This window comes from Equus asinus, chromosome 4 (assembly GCF_041296235.1).
Source record: "Equus asinus isolate D_3611 breed Donkey chromosome 4, EquAss-T2T_v2, whole genome shotgun sequence".
Lineage (NCBI taxonomy): Eukaryota > Metazoa > Chordata > Mammalia > Perissodactyla > Equidae > Equus > Equus asinus.
This window is the reverse complement of record NC_091793.1, coordinates 21,086,104-21,108,929: the sequence shown is the minus strand read 5'-3', so window position 1 is coordinate 21,108,929 and position 22,826 is coordinate 21,086,104. Positions and strand designations below refer to the sequence as shown.

At 38.7% G+C, this 22,826-nt stretch overlaps 1 protein-coding gene across 5 annotated transcripts in view; it reads right to left on the bottom strand.

The window, feature by feature from the left end:
- MRTFA (myocardin related transcription factor A) overlaps positions 1-22,826 on the bottom strand; it is a 193,120-nt gene that overhangs the window by 103,715 nt on the left and 66,579 nt on the right. For 4 of the 5 annotated variants that reach the window (XM_070506829.1, XM_070506830.1, XM_070506827.1 and 1 more), the window contains one exon: positions 6,753-7,014. The gene's annotated coding sequence lies outside the window, so the exon portion shown is untranslated. Of the gene's footprint in view, positions 1-6,752; positions 7,015-10,965; positions 10,998-22,826 lie in introns of those variants that run through there. The other variant, XM_070506831.1, reaches the window with a different exon arrangement.

Genomic DNA, 22,826 nt, shown 5'->3' with positions numbered 1-22,826 from the left:
AGAAGCATCTTCTCCTGATTTTTTTTTTTTTTTTGAGGAAGATTGGCCCTGAGCTAACAGCCACTGCCAATCCTCCTCTTTTTGCTAAGGAAGATTGGCTCTAAGCTAACATCCGTGCCCATCTTCCTCCATTTTATATGCGGGACACCTGCCACAGCATGGCTTGATAAGTGGTGCCAGGTCCGCACCCGGGATCTGAACTGGAGAACCCTGGGCCACCAAAGCAGAGGGTGTGACCCCAACCGCTAGGCCACTGGGCCGGCACCCCGATTCTTCACTAGATAGAAATGTTAGCCAGAAGAGGAAGAAGAAGGTCATTCCAGAAAGAAAAAACAGGACATAAAGTGGAACTGAGATGTGAAAGTATGTCTCTTATGGGAAATCCCAAATCATTTAGTGTGAGTAGGAAAAGGTGAGGGATGGGGCATAAGCTGGCTATGAAGGACCTGGTTTGCCATGCTGAGGAGCCTACGCTTTATCCCAGAGGAAATGGGGAACCACTAGGTGATTTCAAGCAGGACAGCAGAAACCTCATTTATGGTTTAGAGATATCATCCCAGTGGCCACAGGGACAAGGTTAGAAACAATGGGGGACCAGTTAGAAGGCCCTCATTGCAGTAATCTAAGTAAGATATTACTAAGAATCTGAACTAAGTGGCAGCTGTAAAGATGGCAAGAAAAGAATGAATTCGATAGATATGAACAATGCTGCAAAAATTAGTGACTGACAACTGGAAAGAAAGATGGAAGGAGTAAAAGGGAGATGGAATAAAAAATCACTTCCAAAAATAGCATGTTATAATCTTTTTGGAGAGTAATTTGGAAATATTGACTTAAAAAAATTAAAAATTTCATACACAAACATGTTACTTTTGCAATCTGTAGGGGAAATCTTCTTTATATCCATCTTCGCATCTACTTCTGGGAGTTTGTCTGACAGTTATGTGCACCAAGATGTTTACTGCAGTATTATTCATAACATAAAAAACTAAAACAATGTGAGGGTCTCATAATAGGAGACTGGCTAAATGGTGTATGTACACAATTCAAAGGTCAAGCAGAGAAAAAATATTTTCTACTACTGTTTAATGATACAGGAAAATCTCACGAAATAATATTACATGAAAACAATTTCTACAGACTACACGTGTGTAAAGTAAACAAATGAACAAACAAAAACTGATAGAAAACATATTAACTGCTGCCACTATCACTGAACTGTGTAATTATGAGGGAATTTTTATTCTCTTTTTTCCTACTCTTTATCCGATGATAAAACAAATAAAGCTCTTGGGGCTGGCCCCGTGGCCGAGTGGTTAAGTTCGCGCGCTGCGCTACAGCGACCCAGGGTTCGGATCCTGGGCGCGGACATGGCACTGCTCATCAGGCCACATTGAGGCAGCATCCCATATGTCACAACTAGAAGGACCTGCAACCCTGCAAGTAAGATATACAACTATGTACCAGGGGGGGATTTGGGGAGATAAAGCAGAAAAAAAAAAAAGACTGGCCACAGTTGTTAGCTCAGGCGCCAATCTTTAAAAAAATAAATAAATAAATAAAGCTCTTAAAGTTTTCATTTAGGAAGAAAACAAAACAAAACCACCCCCGAGTTTGAACATCTGGGTGGAGAGTGGTGTCAATTCCTATAATGGAATATTCAGTTGCAACTACAGGTAAGATGATGAGTTTAACTCTGAACATACTGAGTCGGTGGCAGATCCAGTGAAGTTTTCAACAGACAGCCAAGCATGTGAGTCTGGAGCTCGGAGGAGAGACTTGGCCTGGAGATAGGAAACGGAATCAATAGCATAAGGTAGTGGTTAAAGCCAGTGTTCTGGGGGAGATCATTAAAGGTAAAGATATAGAGTAAGAATTAAAGAAGCCCTAGAGCTGAACACTGGGGAGTGACAAAATTTAAGAGGAAGGGAGAGAAAGAGAACAAAAGGTCTGAGCAGAAAAGGGAGTGGCTGGAAAGGTAGAGTTTAAAAAGCCAGGAAAGAGTAAGGTCACAGATGTTAGCCGAGGAAAAGTTCAGGCTGGAGGGAGTGGCCAACCATATCAAATGCTGCAGAGAGGTCAAACAGGATAAACAGTGCCTATTTGCTCTAAAACAAAAAGAACACTAATAATGACTTCAGTAATGGCGGTTTCTGACGAGAGGAGGGACAGAAGACAGAATGCAGTGAAGTCCCTGAAATGTGGGAAAGAAAGCAGAGACAGTGACTGTAAACTACTCTTTCAGGAGCTTGACTACAAAGGGAGGGTTATAGTGGTTGGTCAAATGGGGAAAAATTCAGGGGCCGGCCCCGTGGCCGAGTGGTTAAGTTCGCGCGCTCCGCTGCAGGCGGCCCAGTGTTTCGTTGGTTTGAATCCTGGGCGCGGACATGGCACTGCTCATCAAACCACGCTGAGGCAGCGTCCCACATGCCACAACCAGAAGGACCCACAACCAAGAATATACAACTATGTACCGGGGGGCTTTGGGGAGAAAAAGGAAAAAATAAAATCTTTAAAAGAAAAAAAATGGGGAAAAATTCAGTTGATTTACACGCCAAAGAGTCGATACAGATTGATGATCCACCACACCTCTGCCCCAACAGCACCGGTGCCCTCTACTCCACTGAGACCATCATAGCTGGCAGCACCGATTTCCTCCACTTCCTGCCCAGGATATTAGAGGTCTGTTGTTTGCTGTCTGTCATCACCTTCACTGCCATGCCTTCTATCCCAGAGGAACGCCAGGCCTTCCTCCTCCTCAAGGCAGAGCCAATCCCTTTAGATTCCATCCTCTCACATCTCCGCAGGAACCTTGCTCCATCAGCTATCCTTTCTCTTTTTCTGTCTTCACTTTTTCCCTCTGGACTCTTTCCCCTTAGCATAAAAATAAGCTTAAGTCTCTGCCATTCTGGAGGAAAAAAGTAGAATTAGAAATGGGGAAAGAACACACAAAAAAAGCTTGAGCGTCCATTACTTCCCAAAATAAAATTCACTTGAGTTTCCATTACATTTCCCACTATGGATGTAAAGATAGAGTTCTTACCTCTATTGGAAGAAACAAGTAAACCATTCAGCTATCCATTCAACAAATATTTATTGGGTGCCCACTAATGAGCCAGGAGTCAGATATACACCCATGAACAAAATAAAGTTACCAGGCTCACGAAACGTACTATGAAAAGGGGGAAACACAGGGGCCGGCCCAGTGGTGCAGCGGTTAAGAGCACACGTTCCACTTCTCTGCGGCCCAGGGTTTGCGGGTTCGGATCCTGGTGCGGACATGGCACCGCTTGGCAAAAGCCATGCTGTGGTAGGTGTCCCACATATAAAGTAGAGGAAGATGGGCATGGATGTTAGCTCAGGGCCAGTCTTCCTCAGCAAAAAGAGGAGGATTGGCAGTAGTTAGCTCAGGGCTAATCTTCCTCAAAAAAAAAAATAAAAGGGGAGAATACAGACAATAAACACACACACACACACACACAAATATATATACACACACATATATACATACATACACATACACAGATCATATTCAGACACACACACAGGGATCACAATAAGTGCTTGGAAGAAAAACAAAGCAGGATAAAGAGTAATGGGAGGTGCTATTTTAGATAAAATAGGCAGGGAAGGCCTCCTCAATGGAATGACATTTGTGGAGGAACTTCAATGAAGACACAGCAAGTATCAAGACCCTGGGACAGGAGTGTTGAAGAAACAGCAAGAAAGTCAGTGTGGCTGGAGCAGAGCAGAATGAGCTAGGGGACAGAGGTGAGAAATCAGGTAAGAGAGGATACCAGGGCCACATCCTAAGAACTATGATTACATCATAAGCCTCATGGGAAGACACTGAAGCGTTCTGAGAGGACTGTAACAATGTCTGATTTCAGTTTTCAAAGCCTCACTCATGTTGCTGAGTGGAGAATTCCAATGACGATACAGGGCGATGAAGTACGATGACAAAGGGAAGTTGGGCAAACCAAAACAGGGACACTTAACACTGAATATGAGTTAAGACAGGCCTCTCAAAGGGAGTGATGTCTGAACAGAATACTAAAGGACGAGTAAAGAGTTATCAGCAAGAAGAGTGGGGGAATAGGGTATCCCAAGCAGAGGGAACAGATGTAGAAAAGCCACAGGAGTTTTGAAAAGGTTTGGTGTTTCTATCCCCCCAGCATCAAACAGCAGTCAGAAAATACTTCATAAAAATATATCACTTATGAGGCTGCCCAGTGGCATAGCAGTTAAGTTTGCAAGCTCCACTTCAGCAGCCCAGGGTTCCCCAGTTCGGATCCCCAGTGCAGGCCTATGCACCGCTTATCAAGCCATGCTGTGGCAGGTGCCCCACATATAAAATAGAGGAAGATGGGCACGGATATTAGGTCAGGGCCAATCTTCCTCAGCAAAAAGAGGAGTGCTGGTGATAGATGTTAGCTCAGGACTAATCTGCCTCAAAAACAAACAAAAAAATGTGTATTCTCATTAACCTATAAATAATATATTTCAAATTAGAATCCCAACAAGTATACCAAAAGACAGGTATGAGAACTTCATAGTAGCATGATTCATAACAGTCCCAAACTAAAACAACCCAAATATCCATTAAAAGTAAAATGGACGAATTGCAGTACATTCATAAAAATGGACTGATTATATAACAACGAAAATAAACCACAGCAACAAAATTCAACACAAATAAATTTCAGTAACATAAAAGAAGCCACCAACAGAATACATACAGTATGATTCCATTTACATAAAGTTTAGAAACCACCAAAGCTAACCTACGGTGTTAGAAGTCGGGCTGGTAGCTTCCTTTGGGCAGGGAGTACTGACTGGGAAGAACCACAAGAGCTGGTTGTAGGGTGCTGGTAATGTTTTACTTCTTCACCAAGTAGTAATCGCACACAGGTGTATTCACTCTGTGATAACTCAACAACAAGGACACCTAGAACGTGCATGTTCTTCTGTATTAGTTATACTTCAATCAAATGGAAGTGTACTGGTGTCTGCAATTTACTTAGAAATACATCTAAAAAATAAGAGGGACTGATGGACAGAGAGATGGATAGATATTTTATAAAGCCAGTATTATAAAATATTAATAGTAGAATCTAAGAAGTGGACATAAAGGTGTTCCGTGTAAAACTCTTTCTACTTCATTATACGTTTGAAATTTTTCATAATAAAACATTGGAGAAAAAAATCCAACAGGTTTTTTTCACAGAACTTCACAAGCTGATTCTAAACTTAGGGAAAATTAAAACGGCAAGAATGGCCAAAACAACTTCGAAGAAGAAAAAGGCAAGGAGAGACTCATCCTAACAGACAGCAAGACCACTTATTCAGCAATAGTAACTAAGATGTAGTTATGACACAGAGATAAATAGAGAGACCAGTGAAACAGAACAAAGAGCCTAACAACTAACTCCTGCACACAGAGAAACAGAATAAGGCTGGCGTTAAAGACTAGCAGTGGGGCCGGCCCCATGGCCGAGTGGTTAAATTCATGCACTCCACTTCGGCGGCCCAGGGTTTCACCAGTTCGGGTCCTGGGCACGGACATGGCACCACTCATCAGGCCATGCTGGGGCGGCATCCCACATGCCACAACTAGAAGGACCCACAACTAAAAATACACAACTATGTACCGAGGGGCTTTGGGGAGAAAAAGGAAAAATAAACTCTTAAAAAAAAAAAAGATTAGTTGGGAAAAGTAGGACTAATTCAATAAATGGTTATTCATAGCTTAGATTAGATGAAATTATAGAATATCTTTAATAACTCACAGGGAAAATAAATATCGAACAATGGAAACAAGTTGAAGAATACATACAATTTACTTTGTGTGTAAAATACCAAGTTCTCTTTGAGTACTCTTTCTCCAATTAATACATATATTATATATATGAACATATGGGTTTAGAGAAAATGATAAACAACAATATGTATTGCCTAAGAATACATTCATATGTAAAAAGAAAAACCCAGAGATATTTGGCAGTGAAATACCAAATTCAGGGTAGTAGTTACCTCTGAGGATGGATGGGGAATACACGAGTCAAGTGGTACATGAGTACCTAGGTATTTGCTACATTATTCTTCGTACCATTTCTGAAATTTTAAATATTTCCTAACAAATTATAAATTTTTTTTAATTAACAAAAGTTTGAAGTAATAGTACATGGTTTGTAAAGAGTACTAAAAACAGTTAACAAGCTGGATAAAAGACTAGGAATGGGGTAATGATAAGAGAAGAAGCTAAAAAAACAGAAAGAGACCAGATCTTGTAAAACAAGCCTTATAAAACATGTCTGGAAATTTATTTTGTTTTTGTTTTTAACCCATGGGGCAGTCACTGAAAAGTATTAAGCTAGGGAGTTCTAGAAGATTACTCTGACAAGGTATCAGATATGCTAAGTTTCCTAATGACAGAGGCTTGTTTACCACTACCTAATCTTAGAACACTTTATAATACAGTTGATATTCAATAAATATTTGCTGAATTAGTGAATTTATGGAAGGGGTAGGGAGGCAGAAGTAGAGAAGTAGGAAGACAAATTAGAAAGCAATTATAATAACCCAGGCAGGAAACGAGTTTACAATGATCACCTAACTTTACTCTGTTTCACAAGAAATAGTAAGATTGTAAGAAACTTTCAAGAGACAAAAAATAAAGTAAGGACTGTAACACTGTTAACATGAAGACCGTGGTTCAAAGCAGGCAATGAAATAATTGCCTATCTACTCACCATTCTTACGCTCACTAAGCGGAGGCAAATTGGGATTCCTGCCGGGGTGAAGGCCTAGGGTCAGCTCGGGCTGCAAGGAGAGCTCCTGCAGTTCATTGGCAACAGCTTCACTCTGGGGGCTAGGTGCCGCAGACAGGGACACCAGCACTGGTTCATCCTCATTTTCGCCAGCCCCTCCTCCGTCCAGCCCATTCACAGCAATGACGGAAGGGGGCAGGCACACCACACTGGAGAAATCCACTTTGGCTTTCGTGATGGCAACCTGAAAATGGAAGGAGAAACAAAAAGTTTAGATGTCACTGTAAAGAGACTATTCCACTGAGTATATGCTGAATACTAATATTATAAATTATATTACTGGCAAGCTACCATTACTCTTAAAAGCTTTTTGTAAAGTAAGCTAGTATCATTATTAAATTAATATTTATTATGCTCACAGAGTACATGAGATTTCAAGTCTGCTACTGTCCTCATCCACATCACTCAGGACAAAATACAGTAAAAATAAAGGCAGCACACACGTATAATGGGATAAAAGAAAACAGCGGCCAACAAGAAACAGCTATGAGATAAATGTTACATTCCAACTACTAAGTGAAAGTTATCTTGAGAAATAATACTTAATAAGTATCCACAAGGTATTAAAGTATCATATTGTACCAACATAATCTGAGGGAGAACATTTCTTCAAGAAAACAACTCCCAAGTCATTAGATTCCACAAAGAAATATAAATATTGAGATGTCTGTTTGATGATAGATATTAGCCCAAATATTCTAACCTACATAAATATTTAATCATAGTATCCGGGAATGGACATTAAAAACAAAACACCTGGCAACATGAGGAAGAACAAGATCTTTAAAAATGACAAATACATATAACACAAAAGTCTTTTCAACAACGTGGGAATTAATGGTTACGTGAATTAAGAAGATATTCATTCACAAAATCCTATCAGTTATTAAGAATAATTTTTTTTTTTTTGAGGAAGATTAGCCCTGAGCTAACTACTGCCAATCCTCTTCTTTTTGCTGAGGAAGACCTGAGCTAACATCTGTGCCCATCTTCCTCTACTTTATACATGGGACGCCTACCACACCATGGCTTTTGCCAAGCGGTGCCATGTCTGCACCCGGGATCTGAACCAGCTAACCCCGGGCCACAGAGAAGCAGAATGTGCGCACTTAACCGCTGCACCACCAGGCCGGCCCCAAGAATAATTTTTATAAAGCACTTAAAATGTGGAAAATGTTTATCTCAAGTTAAGTTTAAGAAAAGAGATATAAAGATGCATACTCCATATATAAAATTATACAGAGAAGAAAAGACTATAAGTATACCAAAACACAAAATGGGTTCTGTTTGATTAGACCATGAAAATTTTTCCTCTTTTTATTTTATTTAGTTTCCAGATTTTCTCTAAAACATGTAGATTGTTTTTATAATGAAAAGGCTATAGGTCTTAATCTAGAACAGGGACCTAGGAGCTCCCTGAAGATTTTAGTGAGGCCTTTAGTCTAATTTGCTTCAGATGAAGAAACCAACAAACTATTGGAAAGCTACAAAATGAAGAAAGCATTGAACACTAGAAAGGCCATCACATTCTACCTTCATGTAAGGCTACAGAGTGCTCATTATAGCCTTGCTTGTAGTTCTGGTTGATCTATATCACAAAATACAAAATGAACTGGAGAAGACCCAGATAAGAGCAATTAAGATGAGACGGTGACAATGAGAAGGGCTCCCTACTCCAAAAAAGCTGGAAGAAGACTTCAGTGAGGCAAGTTCTAAAGAAAAAAAATATTAGGAACTCAATATTCTAAGTATGGGCAAACATTAGGAAGAGGATTTTTTAAGAGTTTGAACAATTTTAGGAACTACAAAACAACAAACGTTTACTAAGAAAATCTAGAATCTAACCTTCAAAGAATTTTTTTCCCATCTTGTCTATGACTTACCATCATTTAAGCCATGTCTCTGTGTGTATTGGGAGAAAACAACTGTTACACAGGATTAATCCATCTGGCTCAGTATTCTTTGCCACTGACCCTGAAAGAGCATGTTTTGTTTTCCTTAACAGCATCCTTTTCAGACTAAAAAGATTTAATTTTATGATATTCAAGGATCATTTGAAACCAAAACTCCTTAGGAAAGCAATTGTCAACATCCTTCCCCACCCTGATACATATGTGCATGCCTACACACACACATGCACAAATGTACACACAGATGATGGCACTGAGGTGTGTGTTTTTAAAAAAAAACAAAACAAAATCTCTTCAGTGAGTCCTAAAGAAAAGTAGGAGGAGGATAGGATCAAAACTTCAGTCCCAAGACCTAGTAACAGTAACAGGTTTCTGATAAACAGTTGTTAATACACAACAGAATATCTTTCAGCCATAAAAAAGAAGGAAATTCTGCCATTTGCGACAACATGGATGGACCTTGAGGGCATTATGCTAAGTGAAATAAGTCAGACAGAGAAAGGTAAATACTGTATGATCTCACTTACATGGGGAATCTAAAAAAAAAAACCAGAAAACAAAACTTAGGGAAAAAGAGATCAGATTTGTGGTTACCAGAGGTGGGGACTGAGGGTGAGGGAATTGGATGAAGGTAGTCAAAAGGTACAAACTTTTAGTTATAAGATAAATAAGTACTGGGGATGTAATGTACAACATGATGACTATAGTTAAAACTGCTGTACAGAATATTTGAAGTTGTTAAGTGAGTAAATCCTAAGAATTTTCATCACAAGGAAAAAAATTGTTTTTTCTCTTTTTTAATCTATACGAGATGATGCATGTTAACTAACCTTATTGTGGTAAGCATTTCACACTATATGTAATCATTTCATATTATGCTGCACACCTCAAAATTATACAGTGCTATACATCAATTATGCCTCATTAAACTAAAAAACCAGCTGTTGCATTATTATGGATTATACAATTTCATACCTCTCATGAGAAAATTGAGAAATTTAACTGAGATGGTAACAACTGTGTATGCAGTAGATAGACACTGCAAATATATTTGCATATTAACAGGCACTCAATAAATACTTGTTGTCTGAACAAGGAAAGAAGCAAATGAAAGATACCTAAAAATAATCTGAGGACCAACACAGGCAGGTCTTGAGAAAAATCTGAATGATATAAAGAAGACTGCAAGAAAGATACAGTAGCACTAAGAACAATATTTGGCAGTCAAATACAGGAACGAGCAAGCCTCATTCCATTTAAGTACTCCAGTTAAACTGCTGGCCTAGAATCAGTTTCACATAAAAAGTTCTTAATCAAACAGCAAAATCCCATTATTTCAGACTTAACTAATATCCGTCATACTATAACTGAGCCTGAGATTAAGTAAAATTTTATGCTACTTGGGGGAGGGGTGGTAGAATAAAAGAGTGCCAGCAATTTTATAGTGTTTACCAGATTAAGAGAAAAATTAAAATATTCCTTCATAATGTATAATTCTTTACAAAACAGATTAACACAGTCAATGTTAATATGTAAATGAATATTTCTCATTTCAAATCAATTACTGTTTCACTAAAAAGGCCTGGCAATAGCGTTTACTGGGTATAGACTTTTAGTTTTGCAAGATGAAAAAGTTCTAGAGATCTGTTGTACAACAATGTGAACAAGCTTAACACTACTGAGCTGCACACTTAAAAATGGTTAAGATGGTAAATTTAACGTTATATATTTTTACCACGATAATTTTAAATGGCCTGGCAAGATCTCTGCCTAAAAAAATAATTTACTAAGCTAACTCATATTATTCACCGAGCTTGAAAGAATAAATTAACTATTCTTTAAATGTTCTTTAACTTTCACAATTCAGAACAACCTTCCTATTATTTTGAATTAGATAATTATTATTATTGCTGAGATTCAGAGACCCAACTTTCACATGTGTTTCTGCTCCCAAGAGACAATAAAAATCCATCACATGATATCATGATTTTTCTAATGAACCATGAAGTTAAACTGCAGGTCTGTAATTCTGGTAAGCACTTAACGCACATAACCAGTACATCTAGAAAATGATTTTTTTTTTTAAAGAAACTGTGGAAAATGGGCCCCCAAAGAAAGTCAACCCAAGTCTAGTGCTAGGCATGAAGAGAAAATAAAGAAGTTTAAAAAGACATGTTTCTTAGAACATATACAATTTCAATAGATTAAAGAAAGGAGTAGCAAACCGTGTAGTGACTTGGACCATGATTGTGCCTGCCACTGCCTGGAATGAAAGAACAAACAATTTGAAAATCTGTTTTAGCGAGTGTTTCACAGATTTTATTTTAATAGCTTAGTAACTGATTAAGTTCCAGATTTACAGGATCGTTAAGGGCTTGAAGAGATCACTTAAAATTTTTATGTATATACTTTACCGCATATTTTTATTAAGTAAATTATACGCTATGCTGGTATTTGTTAATTCAGAGATATTGAACGTTTCAGAATATATCCTTTAAAAATGCTAGTATTAAACTGTATTACAATTAAATTCTTCCACAAAAATCATGGGGGAAGTGGGGCATAGATGAAACAAGAGTGGGAGAATATTGATAACTGTTGAAGCTGAGTATTGGATATACAGAGATTCATTATACTATTATTCTCTCTACATCTGTATATGTTTTGATAACATTCTTAAAATATTTTTTTAAAAGATAAGATTCCTCTATAGAACCAAGTGAAGACTTGGTAAGAGATAAAGCAAGGTTTCCTTAATCTTGAACTTAGAAAATAAGCCAAACAAAAGTCAAGTACAAGCACTGACAAAAGAAGAGAATATTTAGCATAAAATATATACATTGAGAAGATTTCTTTCTCTAGCAAACACACTACTTTCTACTCATTTCTGTGTGTGTGTGAGAGGAAGATTGTCCCTGAGCTATAACATCTGTGCCAATCTTCCTCTATTTTATGTGGGATGCCACCACAGCATGGCTTGATGAGCAGTGCTAGGTACTAGCAGAGCCCAGGATCCGAACCTGCAAACCCCTGGCCACTGAAGCGGAGCACGTGAACTTAACCACCATGCCACCAGGTCAGCCCCCTACTCATTTTTAAATAGCCCACAGAAGGAAGTCCTAGTAAACTCCGACAAACTAGAGATAAGATCCAAAAATGCTGAAATACTGCCATCATGGATTAAGTCTCCTTTACCAATTCCTGAATACCCCGAAAATTTTACTTACTGTAAAACTTGCATGAAAAAGAAAACCTAAAAGAGTAATACCTCAGATTATCTGTATCATAGTAATTAGAAAAATTAAAAAGTTAAGTTTCAAAATACTTTCTGAAATGTCTCAAAGGAAAGTAATTAAAAAATAATGAAAAGAAAAAATCTGCGTCATGTTTTAGTGTTGTAAATTTATAACTTGACTGAGTCCAAGATCAAACTTTTGTTTTCATCGTAAGATCACCAACTCCAATTTCTTGGCTGCTAATTTGCATATGATCAGTAGCAGCCAGAACAAAAACAACATGGGCGCAGGGTCATCTCCCACAACCCATCTGTTTCCCTCTCTTGCTGGTCTGATTCCACCTCATCTTTTCTCCACTCCACCCGCTTTTTGGGCTGCATGCCTTCTCCTGGTGCCGAGTGACACATGTAACTAGAAGCAACAGCACAAAATGTGTTAGAGAAATGGAAGAGCTCAGGCAGACAGCTGATAACTCTAAAAGCATATACTAGAAGGATTCTTTATTATGACTCATGACAAAGAGTTAGTTTCATACAATCAAATAATATGGTTCTTCTGAAAAAAGTTTTCTCTGTATAAAAATTGTTTTTAATCAATTAATGAACTCTTTCAGCTGGACAGATTTTTACTTTTATTTTCCTTGATTTATCTTCAATTTAGTAGATAAACCAAAATCTTTAAAACTCTGTCTAAGCAGACATAAATATAAAATTTGACACGAAGGAATTTTGGAACAAGTATTTTTTGAGAGCCTACTATATTATGTACTAGGTACTGTCCTAGGTCCTATAGTAGAAGATGAGGAAAACATCAAGTCTTGGCTAACTAGCTGCCCTTGTCTCTGTCACTACCACCCATCATCTTCAGATGTCTTAAGAACTACTCAGACTTCTAGAGATAGCAAAGAAAAGGCCTTTCTGTTCCTCCTTCCTCTTAGAAATCATCCAAAACCAGGAAGTATAAGAAACAAAAAAAATATAAAAGTTACCTCAAAACAATGGAAAGCACATGGAAGAGTGGTGTGGCAGATTAAAGATGGCTGCAAATTCTCCGACACTTCTCCCACTGATAGGTGAGGTCTGTTTTCCCTCCCCTTGAATCTGAGCTGGCCTGTGACTGCCTTGACCAATGGAGTACAGTTCCGAGTCTAGACTTTAAGAGGAATGGCAGCTTTTACCTTGGTCTCCTGCAGCCCTGGGTCCCCATATAAGAAGTCCAACTACTCTGCTGCAGAGACCATAAAAAGAGGTCTCAAGACTATACCAAAAAGAAGAGGGATCCAGATGAGACTAGCCTTCCAGACATCCCCACCAAGGTGTCAGGCATGTGTACTCCTGGACCTTTGAGACAAGTCCAGTCACTTGCTGAATGCCAACATGTGGACGCAACACCATGTGAAGCAGAAGAATGCCCAAGCTAAGCCCTCCCCAAATTCCTCACCCACAAAATTGTGAGATATGATAAATGACATCAGACTTCTTAACATCAATATTGGAAACTGAGATAGTAGAGTATGCCTTCAATTTCTGAGGAAAAAATTATTTTCAAACAAGAATTGTTTATATAGCCTCACTATCCAAATGTGAAGACATTTGGAAAGTAACAAAAATTTACCACCCAAGTAGTCTTTCCCAGGAAGCTCCATGGATCTATGGCCTTTGTTTGCTTTAGGTTTTCAACTCTTTCTGATCATTCTGCAGGGAATCAGCCATTCAAGTTTCTCCTCTTCTCCCAATAAAATAGATCATGGTAACAATATGACACCGCCTCTTCAATTACAACAGAACCAGGCTTCATTTCTCACCGCTCTCCTTTACGTACCCTCTACTCCAATCATATGTACATGCACCTGTTACGCGGCTCTGTACCTGTGACTGCCTAGAATTCCCTCTTCTCCAGCCTACTCCTTTCTCTCTATTATCCATCCCCTTCCAACAGGCTGTGCTTCCATAAGATCCCAGGCTTGCTTTTATCACTGCTTCTTTTTACTACTATTATAACGGATTGATCCTCCACTAAATAAGTTCATTGAGGAATGGAATTCTGTTCTACCGTCTTTTTGACTCAAGTACCTAGATACAATACTTGACACAATAGGGACTCCATAAATATTTGTAAAATTTACTGATTATATTAACTTCACAGCAAGCATATCATATACACAATCAAAGTCAGTACTGATACAGAAAAAAAGAGGGAAGAAGGTCTGTCACAGGTAGGTATTTACGTTAAAATAGAAACATATAGAAGATCAGAAAAGACTTTCCAAGAAAGGAAATAATATTAGAGAACAGTCATAAAAAATGGATAAGACTGACAGAATTCACTTATTTTCCATTCATTCTTTCAATAAATATGCATTGAGTACCGACTACATGTAAGGTATTGTTCTGGGTTGACAAATAGAAATGGCAAGCAATGGGATATATTGGAGTATATGAGGAAGCCATTTGGGGTAAACCTAATTCGGCCTGACTTTGTTTTTTTCCAAAAGGGCCTGACCGTGACCATTGAGCACGCATTGTATATCTGCTTTAAACATTTCCTATGGCAAAAACAAATGGCCTTAAGATAAAGGTGCAACTTCCCCTAGACTGGCATTTCCTTAAGGATAAGCATCTTTCCTTAGGCTAGGAACTGATTGCTGCACTCCCCTTTGACCACCCAGCTCACCTGTGACCACCCAGCTTAAGACAACAGACCTGCCACCCTGCTGTGTTCACTGAGACAGGAGACCTACCTGCTGTGTCCACCAATCGCTGTCTCGGGACTATTGTAAAAGGGACATTTCAATCATGTGAAACATCCTGTTTGGGGGTATATAACCACTCTGTGCACCCCACTTCTTCGGTGCCATTTCTTCCTTTGGGCCATGGTCCTCATATTTTAGCTCAGAATAAACTCACCCAAATTTTCATTTATAGATTGGTTATGGATTATTTTCATCGACAGCGTACTGGAGACACTACAGTGAATAAAACAAAAGTTCCTGCCCTCAGGGAGCTTATACTCTTCCAGGAGACAGAATAGCATGAACAAAAACATGGATGTAAGAAAATGCAGAGTATGTTCTAAAAGGGCAATCCAGTTTGGCAGATCACATGGTTCAAAGTACAAGTTACGTGAGAAGTGCTTGGAACAGCAAGCTGAGTTTAGCTCTAGGAAGCAGAGAGTGACATGACCAAACCATGCTTTAGAGACTTAGTCTGGTAGTGGAGTAAATACTGGATTAGAAAAAAGGAATATGAGGTTGGGAAAAAAGTTACAAAACTAATTCATTAGGCAAAGTATAACATGTTGAGATCCTGAATTTGGGTAGTTAAAAGTAGAAAGGGGACTGCCACATAGCACAAAATCATGCCTCGCACAGAGCAAGAAGGCAAATCTTTGTTGAATTTACGTTGAATGAATGAGACAGAATTTATACGTGATAGGATGTGTCTGTGTTTGGTTGTGGAGGATGAAGGAAAGAGAGATGTCAAAAATGACTCCATGATTTTAAGCCAGAGTGACTGCTAGCACAGTGATTCTGCTAAGAGAAACAGGGAAGAAAGGAGAAGGAATTTTATCTGAGGGGATGATGTATTTGATTTTGGATATTGGGTCCAGGAGCCAAAGCCAAATAACAGAAATGTCATCTGAGTTTCCATTAGGTACATAAGAAAGAAAACATGGAAATGAAGGTAGAATGATAGAAACAAAAAAAGTACAAGAATAGGAAGAGAGCAACAGTGAGAAAAAGATGCAGATGTATAGATATAAGGGAATGAGAAACTGCTGTCAGACCTGACTCTGTGGATAACTCAGGATCCCTAGTCTCACACTGCCTACTTTGGGTCTTAGACCATCTCTCTTACTCCTAAAATTATCATATACAGCTGAGTATTTAATTACGTATCTGTACTTTCTACTCACGCTATTTTAGAAGCTCAATAAAGCTGTAACTTTATAATGCTGAGGGGCAACCAGCTGTTCCCAAACTTAAAGACACAAGTAAGCTAGGGCTTATATAAAAGGACATGAACTTACCAGCTGGAAGCTGCAGAAATAAACAAAAACAGAAGAAACGTAAAATATGTATTTTATCCCCAGGCTCAATTACTTTTCTATTGATTATCTCTACACCATTCTCATCAAGCTCCTGCCAGATATCCATAGTTTAGAACATAACCTAATGGTGTTGGGGACTCATGGGAACATCTTCCCTTAACTGAGTGACACAAACTGCCTTTCAATCTTACGTCATCTAAGAAGATCTTGTAGGGTAGACCTGACTTCCATTAATTTACACAACAAATATGTATTGATCAGGCACCGTTCTGGGCACTGGGAGTGCAACAGACAGAAAATATCCCTGCTTTCATGGAGCTTACATTCTAGTAGGAGAGACATAAAAATAAAAGTAAATAAATATACAATAATTTCAGATAACTTTAAGTATTATGCGTGTGGGGCAGAGTGGCTAATTTAAATTAAATAGTCAAGAAAGATCTCATTGGGAGGTGATATCTGAGCTGAGACATGAAATAATAACCAACATTCGATGAGCACTTACTGTAAGTCAGGCACTTTATATGTATGTATTCAGTCTTCACAACACTAAGAGCTATTTACTTACATTATTGAATTTTTTACAGTTGGGGAAATGAGGCACTGAGAGGATAATAACTTGAATGCAGGCAATCAGGTTTCACAACTCAACCCCCTAACCACTACACAATCTGACTCTACATGACTTTGACAAGAAGCAGCCAGCCATGCAGAGAAAACAGGATGTCCAAGTTCAAAGGCCATGAGGTAGGAATGAGCTTGGCATCTTCAAGGAACTGAATGACCAGCGTGGCCAGAGAGCAGAGCAGGAGGGGAGAAGTATATACAAAAAACTGGATGCAGGTTTTAAGCAATGGAGTGATATGATCTGATGCATGTTTTTAAAAGATCACTTTGGCAGCTGTGTAGAGAAGGGATTGCAGGGGAACTTGTTCACCTTACCTGCCGCCTGACTGAGTTTTTGTCATTCTGCCTGGCCCCCTAGTAACAGTTACAATCACATTACTTTGGGGAAAAGTTATGATATAGGACCTGAATCTTAATACAACATATCACTGAGTTTGGTCATATGACCTGGAGTAAGTCACTCTGAATAAAAATTTAGAGTTATTCTCTGTCCTATCTTTTTTTTTTTTAAGATTTTATTTTTCTTTTTTCTCCCCAAAGTCCCCTGGTACATAGTTGTTTATTTTTAGTTGTGGGTCCTTCTAGTTGTGGCATGTGGGACGCCGCCTCACCGTGGCCTGATGAGCGGTCCCATGTCCGCAGCCAGGATCCGAACCAGCGAAACCCCGGGCCACTGAAGCAGAGCGCACAAACTTAATTAACCACTCAGCCACGAGGCCAGCGCCTATCCTGTTATCTTGGTCTTATGAGAAGTTATTCTGAAAAGAACAGAGAGTTTAACTACAAAGTGGTACTTTGTTGCAAACATTTAACAGAAATTTGACAATTTGCCTTAACTCTTACCCTAAATCCTCCCCTCCAAGAAAAGGCTGCTTGAAATTTAAAGCAAGAGGGCTATTTTGGCAAGATGACTTTGTTACATTCCTTGAACTATATTCATGCCCACAAACACTACAGATATGCTTTTCTTATGATTCCTAATCCCTCTTCTGTGGTGTTCAAATGCATTCCAATTTTTAAATGTGGAATTCTATTTGTCTTTTTAGAGATCTCTTCTCTAAAAGAAAGAATGTTGGATGTTTAGAAGTTCACATGCTATGTATAAAAGACCTGAATAAATTTTAATATGATCTGAACATATTTTGCATATTCACCTACAAAATCATGTAATCCATCATGAGACAAATCTTCAAGTAAGGAATTCTTCAGGCTCTTCCACTCTTACACCAAAACCTTACACTCCAGTAAGCCAGAACCTGAAATGGTGCCAGGCCACAATATAGAAAATCTGCCATTGTGATCTTGTTCAGGTATGAATAATATGAAAAAGACTAGTTATTTTTTAACATACTAACTTTGGAATGAAAAACTTGTTGAGACAAACCTCACCTAGGACGAAGACAGGCAGCAGTCGGGGAAAGGGAAGAGGTTTACAGTACTGGGCTTTGTTTCTACACTACAATGGAGCATTTGAAGAGCAGCTCTATTTTCCAGTGCCAGAGCCTCATATCCTTAGGTTTCCCAATGAGCTCTTTCCCCATATCTTAAGAATACGCTCCCTCTTTAGAGCAGTTATGAATATTTTCCTAAATTCTTGACCAAATATTTTAAAACACTGTGAATGAAAGATCTTGCCATTAAAAAAAAAAACAAAAGAAAAAAAATCCAGAAACTGTCGCAACTTTGTGGGAACATCCAAATATAGCAACCCACACTCAGAAAACGTATGTTCAAAGACTAGTGTCTGTTGAGTCAAGCAGAAGCCAGGCTACATACAGCTCCTAGACACCTAGTGGTGCTACAAAGAAGGACTCTCAGGACAACATACACAACCACAACAGCACTGCAACATTAGAGCTGAAACACCACAGTATATCACCAGCATACTCATCAATTACTCTTATGATTACATCCTAATTATAAAAGCTAACATTAATTAAACAAATCTACTCTGGCAAGATCAGTTACCACACAAAAACACTGGCTCTTCACGTTACCTTCACAGCATACAGTTCAGAGTTTGTGTTTAAAAATGCATTTTCAGGGAGCCAGCTCCATGGCCGAGTGGGTAAGTTCACGCACTCTGCTTCGGCGGCCGGGGGTTTCACTGGTTCAGATCCTGGGTGCGGCTATGGTGCCGCTCGTCTGGCCACGTTGAAGAGGCAGCCCACATGCCACAACTAGAAGGACCCACAACTAAAATATACACCTATGTAGTGGGGGGATATGGGGAGAAAAAGCAGAAGAAAAAAAAAAGACTGGCAACAGTTGTTAGCTCAGGTGCCAATCCTTAAAAAAAAAAGCATTTTCAGTTTCTCATGGTCAGTAAAGCTTCAATCAAGGTAGAATATCTAGAAACATAATAAATCTCAGCAATTTAAATAAAAACAACTCCTAAGTCATGGCTCATTATTCTTCCCTCTGACAGCCTCGTACTTCAAATAGTATTACTCTCAACTCATTAATATTCTAAAAAGGTGCTGAGAATTTCCGAGGGAGTAAAATGTAACAGACATTAGTAAATACAATTTTAACTTCAGTTCAAGTATATTTAAAGCTTTAAAATAAAGAGGAAAGAGAGAGTAGAAGCAAAGAAATCTGTTTCCCAAACAAAGCAAAAAACACAAAAAAAGTGTTCTCCAAAGCACTGTGGGAGTTTCCTCATTACAACTACATCTATAAGCAATTGCTGTAGGGGCCGGCCTGGTGGCGCAGTGGTTAAGTTTGCACGTTCTGCTTCTTGGCAGCCCAGGGTTCACCAGTTCTGATCCTGCGTGCGGACATGGCACCACTTGGCAAAAGCCATGCTGTGGTAGGTGTCCCACTTATAAAGGAGAGGAAGATGGGCATAGATGTTAGCTCAGGGCCAGGCTTCCTCAGTAAAAAGAGGAGGATTGGCAGTAGTTAGCTCAGGGCTAATCTTCCTCAAAAAGAAAAAAAAAGAGAGAGAGAGAGAGAGAAAATAAAAGCAATTGCTGTAGAATTTATAAAATGCTAAGACACAGAGCAGCCCCAGTCAGGGCAGTGCATTTTGAAGGGTTCTGTGTAGGCAACAAGCATGACATGGATGAGCAAAAAAAGAAAAGGTAAAATGTACACCAGCATGAAAATCTTCAAGTGTCTTCTTGGTGGCATATCTTAAAATAGAAAGGTTCTAAATCAGTCTAGGAGAAAAGCAGCACATTGGTGATCTATATCTAAAAGAGAAGAAAGCATCTAAACGCAGTAACTCAGAAGTCTTAGATGGCATAAAAAAAGAATAAACGGGAAGAGAATTATGAGCAAAGACTACCACTAAGTAGGAAGTAAAAGAACCTCACCTGGGCCATGGCAGGCACTGGAGGTTGTTGCCCAATATCCACTTTCCCTTTCTTCCTTAGGAACAGAACACCTGAGCTTTAGCTAAGTGTGTGCCAGAATGAAGACTGCCTTTCGCAGCCTCTCTTGCAGCTAGGCATGGCCATGTGATTGAGTTCAAACCAATGGGACATGAGTAAAAGTATTAAGTGTGATTTCCAGAAAACGTCCTTAAAGGAACTGGATACATTATTCTTTGGAGCCTCCTCCTTCCTGCTGGCTGGAATGTGAATAATGTGCTGGAGTTCAAGCAGCCATCTTAGACTACGAGGAAGAAGCCACATGTTGAGAAGGGCAAGGCAACAAAAATACAAAGAAACTGGTTCCTTGACATTGTGGAGCACTACAGCAGCCCTGAGTTACCTATCTCAGGACTTATTTTATGTAAGAGAAAAATAAACTTATATTATATTTAAAGCCACTATTATTTTACTTTTTTTGGGTCACAAATGATTGAACATAATCCTAATACAGAATTTGGTGCCAGGAGTAGGATGCTTCATGAGAAAGAGCATAACATATGTGGCAATGGCTTAATAAAGTGGTAAGTGGTGAGCACTAAGAAACAGAAGAATGAAAAGCTAGCAATCATTGTTATGCAGTGGCAAAACATCTGCTTAAACCACTGCCTGATTATATTGGGATGCTATAGCTTTAAGGGAAACAGTAGGAAAGATTCAGAATATTGTATGTTTTGGCTGCTTCTTGTAACTTTCAACAAAATTATACCAGAGAAGTAAAACTCAGACTAGAGCTAGTCAGTCAGTAAGCAGAGATATAGAGGAATACATCTTTCCTAAGGAAGGTACACTCTTTCCTGTGGCCTGCAATCTAAGTTGACTAAAAGCCTCTTACTTTGGGGCCTTACAGAGCAGAAAAAGCAAACCACTCTGTACTCCAAAGTGGTGCAGTTAAAAGCAGTGCCTGCCAAGTGGAAATAAGACTGGAGCTCTGCCATATGAAGGCGATGAACCCAAGTGCCAGAACAAAACGGGGGTGGGGAGCCTTAGGGTTGCCTTCTCACACAAGCCAGCTGCTTCAGATAGCCTCACCATAATTGTCAGTAAGTTAATGTGGGGTGGAGATGGGCTAGGCACAGAAGTAAGTAAAAGACCAAGTCATTAGGCTTAAAACAATGCTTAACCCACAAATTTATTCCCCTGTCAGGAGAGAAAGTCTTCAAATTTCCTACAGAGAATTTAATAATTGCTACTGGCCAGTGCCTTTTATAGATTATTAATTCTCCTCTTTTCTGAATGGTAATTTTTTATTGCTATCATCCTATTTCTATTACATCTATTGTACACTAATTGTTTCAGGAGCAGTTACCTTGTCTTTTAGTTCACAGGCCCAGAACCATACCTGACAGAGAAAACTACACATTACTTAGACATTCTGGGATTTGAGCTGATTGCAGTAACTAAATGAAACATTGAAGTAGTCTCTCTAGGGATGAGGCAAATATGTTATGTGTGTGGAAAGAAGGGTGGGTATGTATATTAGAACAACCAAAGGGGTGAACAACAGTAAAATAACAAAATCCTAATTATATCCCTAAATCCATTCTGCTCCTCTTTCTTAGTAATAAAAGACAGGCAAATGGCAACACAGATTAATGACTACAATTCCAAGGCTCCCTTGAAACTAGGTGTAATCATATGATAACATTCTGGCCAATGGGCTATATGCAAAAGTATCATATACAACTTGTAGAAGTATAGTTAAAAGGAGTAAGCATGTCTTCAGTCCTTTCTCCTTTCTGCTGGCTGGAATACAGACTATATTGGCTGAAGCTTGAGCAGTCATTTCAGAATATACGGTAAAAAATACATGCTGAAGACAGCAAAAAGAAACTATCCCTGAGGAAGCCCAGACTTTGGATTTACACCTATTGCAAAGATCTTAAATCACTGTTTCAAATATGTTCAAAGAGCTAAAGGAAACAATGTCTAAAAAACTAAAGGAAAGTATGAGAATGATGTCTCACCAAATAGAGAATATCAATGAAAAGACAGAAATTATAAAAAAGAACCAAACAGAAATTCTGAAAAAGTACAATAACAAATGAAATATTCACTAGAGGAATTCAAGCAGATATGAGCACGCAGAAGAAAAAGTCAGTGAACTTGAAGATCAATCAATTGAGGTTATCGAATCTGAGGAAATGAAAGAAAAAATAATAAAGAAAAATGATAGTGACCCTCAGAGACCTATGGGACACTGCGAAGAACACCAACATATGCATAATGAGTCCTAGAAGGAGAAGAGAGAAAGAAGGGGAAGAAAGAATATTTGAAGAAGTAATAGCTGAAAACACCCGAAATTTGAAGAAAAACAATCTATACATTCAAGAAGGTCAATAAACTCCAAATAGGGTAAAATAAAAGAGATCCACACCTAGACACATCATAATCAAACTATAAAAAGACAAAAAGAAAATCTTGAAAGCAGCAAGAAAAAAGTGACTCATCATGTACAAGGGATCCTCAACACAAATTAACAGCTGATTTCTCATCAGAAGCCAGAAGGCAGTGGAATGACATATTCAAAATACTGAAAGAAAAAAAGCCTGTCAACCAAGGATTCTCTATCAAGCAAAATTATCCTTCAAAAATGAAGGAAAAAATAAGACATTCTGAGAAAAACAAAATGAGAGAATTTGTTGCTAGCAGATCTGCCTTACAACAAATACTAAGAGGGGTCCTTCAATTTGAAATGAGGAGACACTAAAGAACAACTCAAATCCAGGGGAAGAAATAAAAAGCACCAATAAAGGCAACTACAGAGGTAAATACAAAAGGCAATATAAATGCCTT